Below are 13,755 nucleotides of genomic sequence, written 5' to 3' on the forward strand. Positions count from 1 at the left end.
ATGATCTTATTGAATGATAGGGCAGGTGGGCTGAATGGTCTACTCCTACTCATAATTTGTATGTTTTTGTGGATATTTGCAGTTGGGAATGCAAGCTGTAAGGAGGACTCAAAGAGGCTGCACATAGAAGGGGAAAATGAGTGGTTGTATGGTCTACTACTACCTTTATTTCCTACATTGTTATCCTCTTATCCATCGTTGCCTCTGGAACTCCTTCATCCTATAACCTTCTGAGAACATTGCATTCCTTAAGCCCTGTCCTCTTGTTCATCCCCCATTCCCTTTGTCCCACTATTGTCAGATGTCCGTCCCTTCAGCCACCAAGGCCATTAGCTCAGGAACTTCGTGACTAAGCTTCTCTGTCTCTCCACTGCCTCCACTTCCTTTAAGATCCTCCTTAAAAATTGACTTTTTTGTGATTATGCCTTGAGTCATTTGTCTGAATATATTTTTCTTTGACTCAGCGTCAGTTATTATCATTACATTCCTTTGAAGTGCCTGAGATGTTTTCTGATATTGAAGTGCTGTACAAATGGAAGGTGTTGTTGTTGGTGATAGCAGTTACTTGTTAGTTACCTGATACCAGGTATTACATTAATTTCCTCTGAAGAATGTCTTTCCGTACTTGAGAACACAGCCCCTCTTTTTCTTCACTTTCGCTTGCGTAAGTTGCAGGATAGCATCTGTAAAACCAGAGGGGCATGAATCAGAAGCATCTGTTGTGAAGGAATTTCCCAGCACAAGTTCCTTCTTTGGTGCTGCATGCAAAAATACTGAATTCTAAATAGCACCTGCTGTCCCTTAAATGACAGTCAGCTGTGGAACTGGTACAAATGTTCCACTTGTGAGCCCACTGTCTGGATGGGAATTTGCACTGAATACCGAATATATGCAAATCTCAAATATCAAGAATTCACATCCACGCATGTGCAGTTTTCCAACGAATATTATAATCCAGTTATTCATCTCAGTTACTTTGTTTGAAATTAGAAAGTTGATTTTATAAATATCCCTATTTTTGGTACTGTTGAGCAGACAAAAATATTGAATGGATGCAAGACAAATCTAAATGTGTGCACTGCCCTGCAGGACAATACCTTATCATCATTGCATGAAACAGCTCTCTTCAACCTTAGATGCTGTTCATTAGATTTGACGATAATCAAAGATGCAGTCAGAATTTCCCCTCCTAATGTACATCCATGCGAGAGTGCAGTTAGTCTAACACCTGTACTTTAAAGAAAAACTTGCATTTACTTAATCAACCTGTTGCACAATTTTGAAGTGCAGTCACTATTGTAATGCAGTTTCCATCGACTTGTGTGATGCTATTATTCATTCAAACTAAGACCCTGGGCGCAATTCTCCGATCGCGGGACAGTGTCTGTGCCGTTGTGAACGCCGTCGCGTTTCACGACGGCGCGAAATGGGCGTAGGCCAGCATGGCGCTGGAACGGTTCACGCCGCTCCAGCCTCACTTCCTGGCGCGCACTGGGGGCGGCGCCAACCCGCGCATGCGCAGTGGTGACGCGCCAACCCACACATGCGCGGTGGATTTACGAAACGCGCCGGACCCGACGCAGCATGGCGCGGGGGTTCTGGGGCCGGATGCGCAACAAAGTAGGCCCGGGAGGGAGAGGCCGGCCCGCCGATTGGTGGGCCCCGATCGCGGGCCAGACCCCATCGGAGGCCCCCCCCTGGGGATGGAGACCCCCCCCCCGCCCCCCCCACAGGCCGGCCCCCGACACTTCGCGCAGAGTTCCCGCCAGCAGAGGCCAGGGGCGGGATTCTGCGACCCCACCCCCCCCGCCGGAGAATCGCTGGGGGGCGGCGTAAATCCCGCCCCCGCTGTCCGCCGAATTTTCCGAAGGGTGAAAAGTCGGCCTCGGAAAATGGCAGGGCGGGCGCGAGACAATGGACTCCGGGGCTGCCCATATTCTCCCGGCCGGATGGGCCGAAGTCAAGGCGACGTTACCACGGGTCACGTCGGCGTAAATCAAAACGCCTTTTTAACAGCGTCAACCAGTGCTGATGATTGACTCCGTCCAGCGTGGAGGTATGTCACGGCCTGGGGGTGGCCGCAGGAGAGGTGATGGCATGGCCGCAGTCTGTGTGTGTGGGGGAGAGGTGTGTGTGTGGTGGGAGGGGTTGGGGTGGGGTGGGGTGGGCTTCGGGGGAGTGCCAGGGAAGGGGGGGTGAGTGCCGTCGAGGGAGACGGGGGGATGAGTGCCGGGGAGTGGGGGATGAGTGCCGGGGAGTGGGGGATGAGTGCCGGGGAGTGGGGGATGAGTGCCGGGGAGTGGGGGATGAGTGCCGGGGAGTGGGGGATGAGTGCCGGGGAGTGGGGGATGAGTGCCGGGGAGTGGGGGATGAGTGCCGGGGAGTGGGGGATGAGTGCCGGGGAGTGGGGGATGAGTGCCGGGGAGTGGGGGATGAGTGCCGGGGAGTGGGGGATGAGTGCCGGGGACGTGGGGGGAATGAGCGCCGGGGTCGGGGGGAATGAGCGCCGGGGTCGGGGGGAAGGAGCGCTGGGTACGGGGGGATGAGTGTCGGGGAGGGGGGGATGAGTGCCGGGGATGGGGGCGTGAGTGCCGGGTACGGGGGGATGAGTGCCGGGTACGGGAGGGGGGTGGGGGGGTGAGTGCCAGGTACGGGGGGATGAGTGCCGGGGACGGGGGTTGCGTGGGCAAGGGAGTTTGTCCGCCTGGCCAGGTGCCATCCTCCAACAGTCGCGCCCAAGCAGCCCATGCCACCTGGCTGGGGGGAGGGGGGTACGGGCAATGATGACATGTCGTCGTATCCCCCCCCCCCCTTGCAGGCCGCCATGTTTTCTGATCAGCCAGTGATTTTGGCCACCGTGGCGGCAACTGCTATTCTCCATGTTGCCCTGGAGGAGGAGGAGGAGCGTGCCAGAGAGGCGGCGCAGGCTGCCGCAGAGGAGTATGCCGCAGAGGGGCAGGCGGCGGCCGCCCAGGCTGAAGGGACACCCGCCAGACAGGACGAAGAGGAGGAGGAGCAGGGGGAGCACGTAGTGGAGGAGGAACACGAGGAGGGGGAGGAGGATGTCGCGGCACCACGGCAACGGAGGAACCTGAGGACGCCCCGGTGTGTACCGGCCCCTGTTGGCGTAGCAGGACCTCACGGATCAGGAATGCAGGAGGAGACTCCGGATGAGCCGGGAAACTGGCACACATCTGTCACCTGCTGGCACACCTGGCACCGCGTGGCACTGGGGGGGGGTGGACCCTCTCCCCGTGTCCGTCAAGGTTACGGTGGCCCTGAACCTTTATGCCACGGGGTCATTCCAGACGCCAGGTGGGGACCTGTCCGGCATCTCGCAGACATCGGTGCACCTGTGCATCCGGGCAGTGACAGACGCCCTATATGTCATTGCGGACCGCTACATCCGCTTCCCTGTGGACCGGATGCCCGTGCCATGAGCTTCTCTGCCGTAGCCAGGTTTCCCGTGGTCCAGGGCGCGATCGATGGGATGCACGTCGCCGTGCGGCCAGCTGCAGATAACAGGGCCGTGTTCACCAATAGGAAGGGGACCTATTCCATTAACATCCAGGTGGTCTGCGATCACCGCATGATTACCCTGCACGTCTGCGCCCAGTACCCAGGAAGTGTACATGACTCATAACTGTTGTCGCGGTCTTACATCCTCGGCATGTACGAGGGGTGCCACCCCTGGCTGAGGGGCTGGTTGCTGGGCGACAGGGGCTACCCATTGCGATCGTGGCTGATGACGCCTATACGGAGGCCACAGAATGAGGCGGAGAACCGCGACAATGATGCCCATGTAGCGACAAGGGGAGTGATAGAGAGGTGCTTTGGCGTGCTCAAAATGCGTTTCAGGTGCCTGGACCTCTCTGGGGGCGCCCTCCAGTATCCATCAGATAGGGTCGGCCGCATCATTGTGGTGTGCTGCGTCCTGCACAACATAACCCAGCAGAGGGGCGATGTTCCGCAGGCAGAGGAGGGCGGAGTGGAGGAGCAGCAGGAAGAGGCGCAGTCCTCCCTAGATGAGGGGGATGGGGGCAATGGTCAGGGCAGACGGGCTAGACACAGGCGGGTGGCTGTCCACCGTTACCGGCTGGGCCACCGGGGACAGGCTGATAGCCGCCCGCTTCACTGACTAGGGGGCGTGGGAATCGGCGAGTATGGCCACATACCGCACACCATGGCAACACCTGAACACCCTCACCCCCCCCCCACCCATTCACCCACACAGCACCCTCCCCCTCCCCCAATCACACCCACCCCACCCGCATGCACACCACCCCTGCATTGCAGATCCACCTGCGGCACGACGGCCGGGCTCTCACAGGCGTCGGTGAATGCCTGTCTATTGCAGGCCATGGAGGATGATGCCAACCCGCTCTGCGACGGTACAGCCGAACTGGAGGTGGACTCCTGCGATTCCTGCCCTCTGACTCGGGATCCCTTTGGCGGCCGTTTTCTGCGGCACCCTGGCCTAGAAGGGCCAGGCTGCGGCCCGGGCGACTGGGATGGCGAGTTGCCAGCCTGTCCTGCCCGTTGCCCACCCGATGCACCTGGGATGGAAGGGGGGGGAGTCTGAGGTGCTGCAGTGTTCCTGGACCTCCCCTAAAGGGGGACCAGGGATGGGCTATTGCCCATGTGCTAGGCAGCATCGCACAGTCACAGACAGGGATGGTCAACTCCCTGAGCTCCATGGCTGCCAACCTGCAGACCCTTGTCGATATCAGCACGTGCCTCCAGGACTGGCAGCGCCAGGTGTCGGAGGGGCGTCGGATGGCCGGTCCGTTCACACCCCCGACCCATGTAGAGGCCTGGGGGCCATTGGGCACCCCTAGGGAGGAGGAGTTGCTGGCGCCCATCCCAGCGATTGCCCGCTGAGACTGGGCCATGGCCTGCTGAGACAGGGCCACGGCGTTGAGCGCCTCTGCCATCTGCCGCTGGCGCTAGCTTATGGCCTCATGTGAGAGGGCAGCCATGTCCTGGGCCACAGACGCCGCCTGCACGGAAAGCCCCAGGCCTCGCATACTGCTTCCCATGTCTGACACCGTCGCACCCATTGCCTCCACCGCGGACGCCACCCGTGCGGTGTCGGCCTGGGTGGCACGCATGACCGGCACCTCTCCCAGCTCCTGGACGCGGATGCACTCCTCCACCTGCGACTGCAGGCGCTGCAAGCCAGCCGTCACCCTCTTCGCTCGTCCCAGGATTGGTGGTTGCATCGGGGCTATGGGTGGGTGTCAGACATGAATCCGGGATCCATCTGGGCGGCAGATGTTCGCCTGCGCCAGGATGCCCTCCGACCTCCTGGCCCCTCTGCTGCTCCTACCTCCACCTGCTGTACCTGTACGGCTGTGATGTGCGCACCAGTGAGTGTACCAGACGCCTCATTACTAAAGTGCCCAACCGAGGTGAGTGTCTCTGCGATGGTGGAGGGTGTTGTAGACCGCAGTGGCGTTGTGTCGTCCGCATCGTCCGACTCTGAGTCCATGGCACTTTGGGGTGGTGGTTCGTCTCCACCTATCCACTCTGTGCCACTGTATTTCGGTTTCCTGGGCAGGGGTCTCCTGGACAGGGGTCTCCTGGACAGGGGTGTCCTGGGTAGGGCTGTCCTGGGTAGTGGCTTCGTGGCTCGGCTGCAACGGGGGCCTGTGGCTGCCCCCTTGTCGCTGGGTGGCACACGCCTGCGTCGCTGCACCCGCACGAGACGTGGGCGTCGTCTCCCTATTGCTTCAGGTCTCTCCGTCTCCCGTGATCGCCCTGGGGCATCCTGCGGGCGTCGCGTGCCAGAGGGTCCGGGTCTCTCCGTCTCGCGTGGTCGCCCTGGGGCATCCTGCGGGCGCCGCGTGCCAGAGGGTCCGGGTCTCTCCATCTCACGTGGTCGCCCTGGGGCATCCTGCGGGCGTCGCGTGCCAGAGGGTCCGGGTCTCTCCGTCTCACGTGGACGCCCTGGGGCATCCTGCGGGCGTCGCGTGCCAGAGGGTCCGGATCTCTCCGTATCCCGTGGGCATCCTGCGGGTGGTCTGCATCTGCGGGGATGGGTGCCTCAACGTTTGCTCCTGCGATACACAATGAAGCATGCATGGTTAGACACGCAGGCAGTGATCAGGTGATATGGGGGAGGGGGGATTTGGGGGAGGGGGTTATGGGGAGGGGGAATATGGGGGTTATGGGGAGGGTGGAGGGGGGATATGGGGGAGGGGGGATATGGGGGAGGGGGGATATGGGGAGGGGGGATATGGGGGAGGGGGGATATGGGGGAGGGGGGATATGGGGGAGGGGGGATATGGGGGAGGGGGGATATGGGGGAGGGGGGGAATATTGGGGATACGGGGAGGGGGATATGGGGGAGAGGGGATATGGGGACGGGCTGTCGGTGGCTCACTTGCTGGTGGGCCCTCGACCTCTGCATCGGCAACTGCCTGGTCCTCAGGTCCGCCAGCCAGTTCCAGGGCCCTTTCCTCATGTACGGTGAGTGGCCTCTCATCAGCTGGGCCCCCTCCGGTCCTCTCATGCTCCGTATTGTTGTGTGCGCGCTTCTCCTGTGGGGGGCGGGTGGGTGGCAGGGGTAAAAGGTAACAGTGTTAGACAGGTACATGAATGCACCCCATCGGTTGCGCATATAGTGCAGAGGTTAGAGTTAGGATTGGTTTCACCTGGGGATGTGCCACACATTGGGCAGGGGGGGGGGGTGGCTCATCCTGGCTGCCCTGACGAGGTCGTTCACCTTCTTGTGGCACTGGGTGCCTGTCCGTGGTGTCAGAGCCGCAGCGCTGACGGCCTCTGCCACCTCCCTCCACAGACGCCGGCTGTGGCGTGGGGCGAACCTGCGGCTGTGTCCGGGGTACAGGGACTCCCGCTTCTCCCCCACTGTGTCCAGGAGTGCCTCGATGTCGCGGTTCTGGAACCTCGGGGCTGCGTGGCAGGCGGCCATCTTGTCGGGTCTTCCGGGGGGGGGGGGGGGGGGGGGGGGCGTGTATTTTGAGCCGTCACGCCATGCGGCGTCAATGACGCCGCACGACTTCACCGTCCACGTCGGGTGACGCCATCGTGAATGGCGTCACCCCGCTGCTTGCACATTCGGGGCCGGAGAATTTGCGTTGTTTGGGGGGTCCCGACGCCGGAGTGATACGCGCCGTTTTTGGCGCCGGGTCCCGGACTGCCAGTTTTCGGAGAATCCCGCCCCAGGTGTGGAAGGCACTGGCGTGACTCTGCTTTTCCGGGCAGCCGCTCGGCCCATCCGGGCCAGGGAATCGGCGGCCCGGCCTCGTACAGCGGCCCCCGACCGGCTCAAATGGCGCCGATTCTCCGCACCTCAGAGAATCGTGCGCCGGCGTCGGGGCGGCATGGCGCGGTTGTGGTGATTCTCCGGCCCGGCGCGGGGCTGGGAGAATCGCGCCCTTATTCTCTGAAAGTGGTACTTGATATTCCTGCCAAATTGTCATCGCATTTCCAATGTTGGGAAGAATGACAGAATCCCTGGATATAAACAGGTTGTGACACTCGCAAGATATGTTGTAGCTGGACTTTGAGAGGGGAAGTTTTAACAGCATCTTTGGTAATCATTGAACCGAATGAACAATATACGCATGAATCATCAACCATCTATAGTTGAAGAACCATTTAAATTAATGATTATAAGGTATTCTCTTGCAGGGCAAAATAGATTTTTAGACTTGCCTTGCATCCATTTTACTTGTCTGGTCATCAGGGTAAGTACCTAAAATAATGATATTTATAAATGAACTTTCTCATTTCAAACAAAATCACTGAGAAATGCTAGATTACAATATTTACTGGATTGGATTTCACAACAATCATGTACTGAATATTTGTCATTAATCCTAGCTGAAGTTATTGTCTTCTATCTCAGTAGAAAATTATTTGAATCTGTAATCTATGCCCAGATTCAGGTGGTTTCTGTAATGCTGCTCAACAATGTTGATCATGGTTCAAAATGTCAACAAATTTTTCTAATTTCTCCTATATATTCTTTTTATCCATGTGAATGGCAAGAAGGGAACTTATGATTGTTTGGTAATATATTTAGTCTTTCAAATTTGAGCAGTTACCAAATTGAGGCTTTTAAACTTACCAATTTAGACAAATAAATAACAAATTCAGACTTAGAAAGGGTTGACTGGTTAATTGTACAAGGTGTGTATCGAATGTAAAAATAGACTTGAAAATTAATGACCCAATTTCCATTGACACCAATGGGAAATGCTTGGTTTCAAATATTTTAAAATGTGTAAAAAATACAATCTTTATTTAGTGTGAACACGCAATATTAAAAGATGCTTTGTGGTAAAATAATTACATTCCAAAGGTAGCATCTGAACAAATTGTTTAATGTCTTAGACAGAGATGAAGGGTAAAATGTAAGGTTCCTGTGCTTAAAAATAGAGTTCAGGGTTGAAAGTTGATCTTCGTATTTTACCTAAGAAATTCCAGGAGACATTCCAGCATTAACGTAGATCCAACCATTCAAATAGATCTACCCAAAACTAAATGCTTCATGTTGCTTCTGTCAGGAGCAACATGAGTGGTGTTTGACGCTAACAGAATCTGCCGTCAAGAAAAAAGACATTCTGTCTACCATACAAAAGAGGACTGTAGTACATGAATTTCAGGTGTGTAGGCTATATATCCCAAAGACCAGTGGGTCATGCCCCAAAGACCAGTGGATCATATCAAGCAGTATTTACTTCAGTTGTTCGCAACAGGCAAGGTATTGATCGTACCCAACCAATCCGTGCTTGGAAAGCTCAAAACGCAATGCCTGACATGTAATGCGATTCAGTGATTGGACAATATTTGTTAAAACAATCCCCGAGTGTGCTGGGAACTACAACGACAATCAATTCAAGATTATAAGTTGGGCTCACATATGGCACTATGGCACATTTACATATGCCAGAAGATACCTATACAGAGAAGTACAAAGGGCTCTATTCTTTGCAGGCAGAAAGAACATGTATACACATTACAGCTATTTAAACTAAACAAAATAAGTGACAGTTATTATTTGTTTAATTCTCCAGCGCAATATCTTGACCAATTAAATTCAAGCTGCCTAGTTTGAATTTAAACAGAACTGAGCAGTCAACTCTCAGTTATCAGTTAAGTGGTCCATTCTCTATGGCAACACCTCTACCAGTCAGAGTTCACTTGCCAACCAATTAGCACTCTCTTCTCTTGAAGTATAAATTGTTGTTCCCTTTACATTTGATATTCTTGTGGACTTTTCTGATGAGTACATGATGAAAAGCTTTGACAACATGTACTTTTTCAGTCATACTCAAACTAGATCTTGTTTGGAATGATTTTCACCTTTATTTACTACACATGGAAAAAGTACATTTTGAATCAATTATGGAAGTACCAGTGTCACTTGGTTTAGTGGACACTTTCCTTGCTTCTGAGTCAAAAGGTCATTGATAGAAGCATTTTTGGAGGTGCTGTCCTGTGGATAACATGTTAACCGGAGTTCCCTCTGTCTGCTGAAAAGAAGAGAAGCAGAGTATTTTCTTAGGATTCTGGCTACATTTATTTTTCAAACTTTACCGCCAAAACACGCTTAACGGATTATTCATCACATTATTGTTTATGGGAATCTCACTTTGCACAAAAATGCCAAATCGGTTTAACGCAATTAGAAAACTTGGGCTTCAAAGGAAATCATTGCATGCAAAATATGTTCAGATGTTTCTGGGGTATGTGGTATGGCATAATATAATCAGGGCTTTTTATGCTTATGGGTCATTGAAGTATTTATCAATTTCTAAAGAAACAACCATTTTAACTTAAGTTCAATAACTCCATAAGAGCTGCCTAATTATAAATTTAATTAAATTTTGGTGGTTATATGTATTTACCAATTGTTCAGTGTTTTTCATAAATATGGGTGTAAAGATAAAGAACCAAACTTTACTATAGATATCAGTTTGCTTTTAACAACATAGGGATGAACTTTCTTATGTTGGCTGTTAAAATGCTGATCTAGGTACTCACTAAAGTTCCCAGACGTGCTATTCTGTTCTATAAGCACTGATGATCACTGATGGATTCTCAAAGTCATAAATTCACCTTAAATGTCTGATGTCACTATATTTTGGAGAAAACAGAATTTCATGGGGTAGCGTTTCCCCATAAATTGGCAACCCACTCGCAAAATATGCATCAAGTTGCACTAATTTTCCAAATTGGCTATTTTGCCCCAAAATGTGCATATCATTGAACATGGCAACATTTTACAATGCAGTTTTCACAAACATTTTTAAGAGTGGTAACCTGGTAACATTTGCTTGGATGATAAAGGAAAATCGGTGTTTAGCCCATCACCTGTGAGTAAACTAATTTTAAATACTTAAATTGAACATAAAAAACAATACAGAAGCATTTATTAATTTCATTGTTTCACATGGTCAGTTTTTTGGCAAACTATTTTTTAACATGTGAAAGCTTTTATGAAGTGTCTATTTGCGGTATTGCACTTAAAAGAAACAACTTAATTTAAGAGCTTCCTCGCCGTCAAACAGGCAGTATTAGTGGAATCTCAGGCCAGCGAGGCATAGCCAATTCTTTTATTAGCAGGGTTGGATTTCAGTGCAATGTTTTATAATTCAGCACAGAAGACTCTGGAATCATCATCATTTATTTTTAAAATTCCTTTTTTCCAATGAATTGGTCAATTTTGGTTGAATTGTGCTCAAAGAAAGCTCAAGCTAGCTGAAGCTCCAGACCTATAAATATGAAGATCTTTGGCCATTGTCAAAATGTTGGGTACAGCCATAAGTATTTTAAATGTCGTTTCTCTGAAAATGTAAACTTCCAATTCCAATTCAGATCAAATTCTGTAGGAGGTATTTGAAAAGAAGACAACTAGCTGCATAAATGTGGCAAACTCATCGTCAGTTAGCTCAAGTGATTTTACAGCAGAACCTGTGGAATAACGTACCAAAAAAAAAAGCACTTGTTTAAAATTAATGTCATTCTCATTTCATGAAAAACTAGATGAAGCCCTGTCCTTTCAAGGGCGATTTTAGCAAAATGTCTGATTTTATTTTAATAGACCTTGGATGACTCTCCAACTCATATATTTTGGTCAGTTTATTTTCTCCTAGCTTCAGGATCAGTTGTGATATTCCATTCACGAATATAGAAAAGTAAGAATTAGAAAACACCTTTTGAAGTTTTTGAGGTAGAGGTGTTCCTGGCATAGGAAGGGTTAATGTAGGATTGGGAAATAGTGCTGCCCACAGTGTGATGTAAAGAGACACATGACCTGAAATTGGGGTCAGTTGTGAACTGGATAGAGACCTGTGTAGCAACATGCATGGAGTTCGTCCACAGCTTGGGCGACAATCTGGGTATATGTATCTGATTATGTGTTATCAATAAATACTTAATGTTCAACTGCCCAAGACTCTCAACCTTTTTGTGAGACCTACTGAACACACACCGCACAGCAGTTTTGTTGCTAAATTTATAAAGTAAAGATTTAAATATTTTGTTCATGATTTTTCACCATGAGTTGCTTTTAAATCCTCCAGAGTGCCGAAAGCATTTGCTCTTGACAGACAGCCATAATCCTGTATTGTGTTCAAACCAAATTACATATCATGTGAAACTTAACCAAGTAATTCAGGAAGAATTAGGAAAAGCAAGATGCAGAGCTAAAGGTCATTATTAAATTTAGTATGGCAGACATTACTTGAAAACAAGCAAGAGAAACCTCAGCCCTGCATATATAACATGCAAACATCCTTCTGAGGAAACCAATGGGTAACAAGTCATTTTTACATGATCATAGAAAAGAAGAGGACTTTCGGGCATCTACAATCCCTAGAGTTTCATTGGCTTATAATGTCCTGCTATTAACTCCATGCAAAAAAACAGACAGATTCTTGACTGCCATTTTGCTGCAATACTAATGAGGAAAGATGTTTTATCTCATCATTCAGCAAGACTTCAACCCTAGATTTTTATCTGTTCCCACAGAAAATGGCATGTGAATTGGTCATCTGCATTCTAATGTACAGATGAAATCAATGGAGATTACGTTTGTGTGTGATTCAGAATATGAACTACATCCAGGGGCGAGTTTGACCAAGTGTTTTCCAAGGAAATTGGATTAAGCGCTCCACTTTCAGCAAGCACTGACATCACAACTCAGCTTTAGCGGAAATGTGTGCATTATGGCATAGTTCACATTATCCAGAAAAGCTATGGCATGAATTAGAGGAGAGGACATCTGTCACAAGTCAGTCTATGCTCCCAGCAACAACTAGAGCGAATTTCAAAGAAACCTGTAATTTTTCCTTATCATTTTTCTTATAAGCTATTGTTCTGTGGCAAGTCCCTTGTATATCCGTCAATCTAAAAGCCTCATTTATGACATGTGCTAGTCAGGAAATTAGTGTACATAGGGTATGGGAAACTTGACATATGTTTTGGTTGTGAAGGATCCTGGGCGGGATTCTCTGCAATCGGCGCGATGTCCGCCGACCGGCGCAAAAATGACGCGAATCAGTCCGGCATCACGCCGCCCCAAAGGTGCGGAAATCTCCGCATCTTGAGGGGCCGAGCCCTCACCTTGAGGGGCTAGGCCTGCGACGGACTGATTTCCGCCCCGCCAGTTGGCGGGAAAGGCCTTTGGTGCCCCGCCAGCTGACGCGGAAATTAATTTGCCGTGCGGTGCATGCGCGGGAGCGTCAGCGGCCGCTTACGGCATCCCCGCACATGCGCGGTGGAGGGGGTCTCTTCCGCCTCCGCCATAGTGGAGACCATGGCGAAGGCGGAAGGAAAAGAGTGCCCCCATGGCACAGGCCCGCCCGCGGATCGTGGGCCAGGCCACCGTGGGGGCACCCCCCGGGGTCAGATCGCCCCGCACCCCCCCTCCCCCAGGTCCCCGGAGCCCGCCCGTGCGCCTTGTCCCGCTGGTAAGAGAGGCGGTTTGATTCTCGCCGGCGGGACAGGCATTCCAGCAGGGGACTTCGGCCCATCGCGGGCCGGAGAATCGCCGGGGGGGGGGGGGGCGGCCAACTGGCGCAGCGCGATTCCCACCCCCGCCGAATATCCGGTGCCGGAGAATTCGGCAACCGGCGGGGGCGCGATTCACGCCAGCCCCCAGCGATTCTCCGACCCGACGGGGGGTCGGAGAATCTCGCCCCAGGACTTGATGGCCACAGAAGGTACATTCACAACATGGTCAAACATGTTTACTGTCAGGTTGCAAATCCTTCCAATAGGCCTGATGCAGGCAATGAGACTGGGAGATTGGGAGAGGTTTCTGCGATACTGCAGGAGGCAATGGCAAACCACTGCAGTTCATCGCCAAGCATAATTATGGAACCATCCAATGGAAGTCCATGGTTGGCAACACCCTCTTGCGGCATGGTGGCTGAAGGAGGAGGAGTACTAGGAAACCATTGTTTTGAGTTGAACAGGTACATTATAATTTATAGTTTTGCTTGGGCATTAAAGGGGTTAGTATAAAAATATTAATCCAGTACACTGGTGTGGACCTATGTGGGCAACAGGTGGAGCTGAAAGGGGGATGCAGAATTGAGGCCAAAAAATTGGCAAATCAGGGTTGAGATTCTCTGAGCTGCAGCTACCGAGAATCACCCTGTCAAATACACCTGAAAGCAGACTGCATTTTCAGTCTGCTGAATTGCGCCTGTTATGTCTTGTTAGTGATGCGCAACTGGGGTTTTTAGCATTATGTTTATATAATGTCAAATTTTACCT

At 51.4% G+C, this 13,755-nt stretch overlaps 1 protein-coding gene and 1 long non-coding RNA gene across 28 annotated transcripts in view; one reads left to right on the forward strand and one right to left on the reverse strand.

Annotated features, from left to right (window-relative positions):
- The window catches only part of LOC140388298 (contactin-4-like), a 3,617,424-nt gene that overhangs the window by 2,078,646 nt on the left and 1,525,023 nt on the right, over positions 1 to 13,755 (forward strand). The gene's annotated exons all lie outside the window — the stretch shown is intronic.
- Positions 1 to 13,755, reverse strand: part of LOC140388297 (uncharacterized) — a 92,800-nt gene that overhangs the window by 67,346 nt on the left and 11,699 nt on the right. For both annotated transcript variants that reach the window (XR_011934136.1, XR_011934135.1), the window contains exon 2: positions 577 to 683. This is a non-coding gene — a long non-coding RNA (uncharacterized lncRNA). The remainder of the gene's footprint in view (positions 1 to 576; positions 684 to 13,755) is intronic.

The sequence above is a fragment of the Scyliorhinus torazame genome, chromosome 13, assembly GCF_047496885.1.
Source record: "Scyliorhinus torazame isolate Kashiwa2021f chromosome 13, sScyTor2.1, whole genome shotgun sequence".
NCBI classification, from domain to species: Eukaryota; Metazoa; Chordata; class Chondrichthyes; order Carcharhiniformes; family Scyliorhinidae; genus Scyliorhinus; species Scyliorhinus torazame.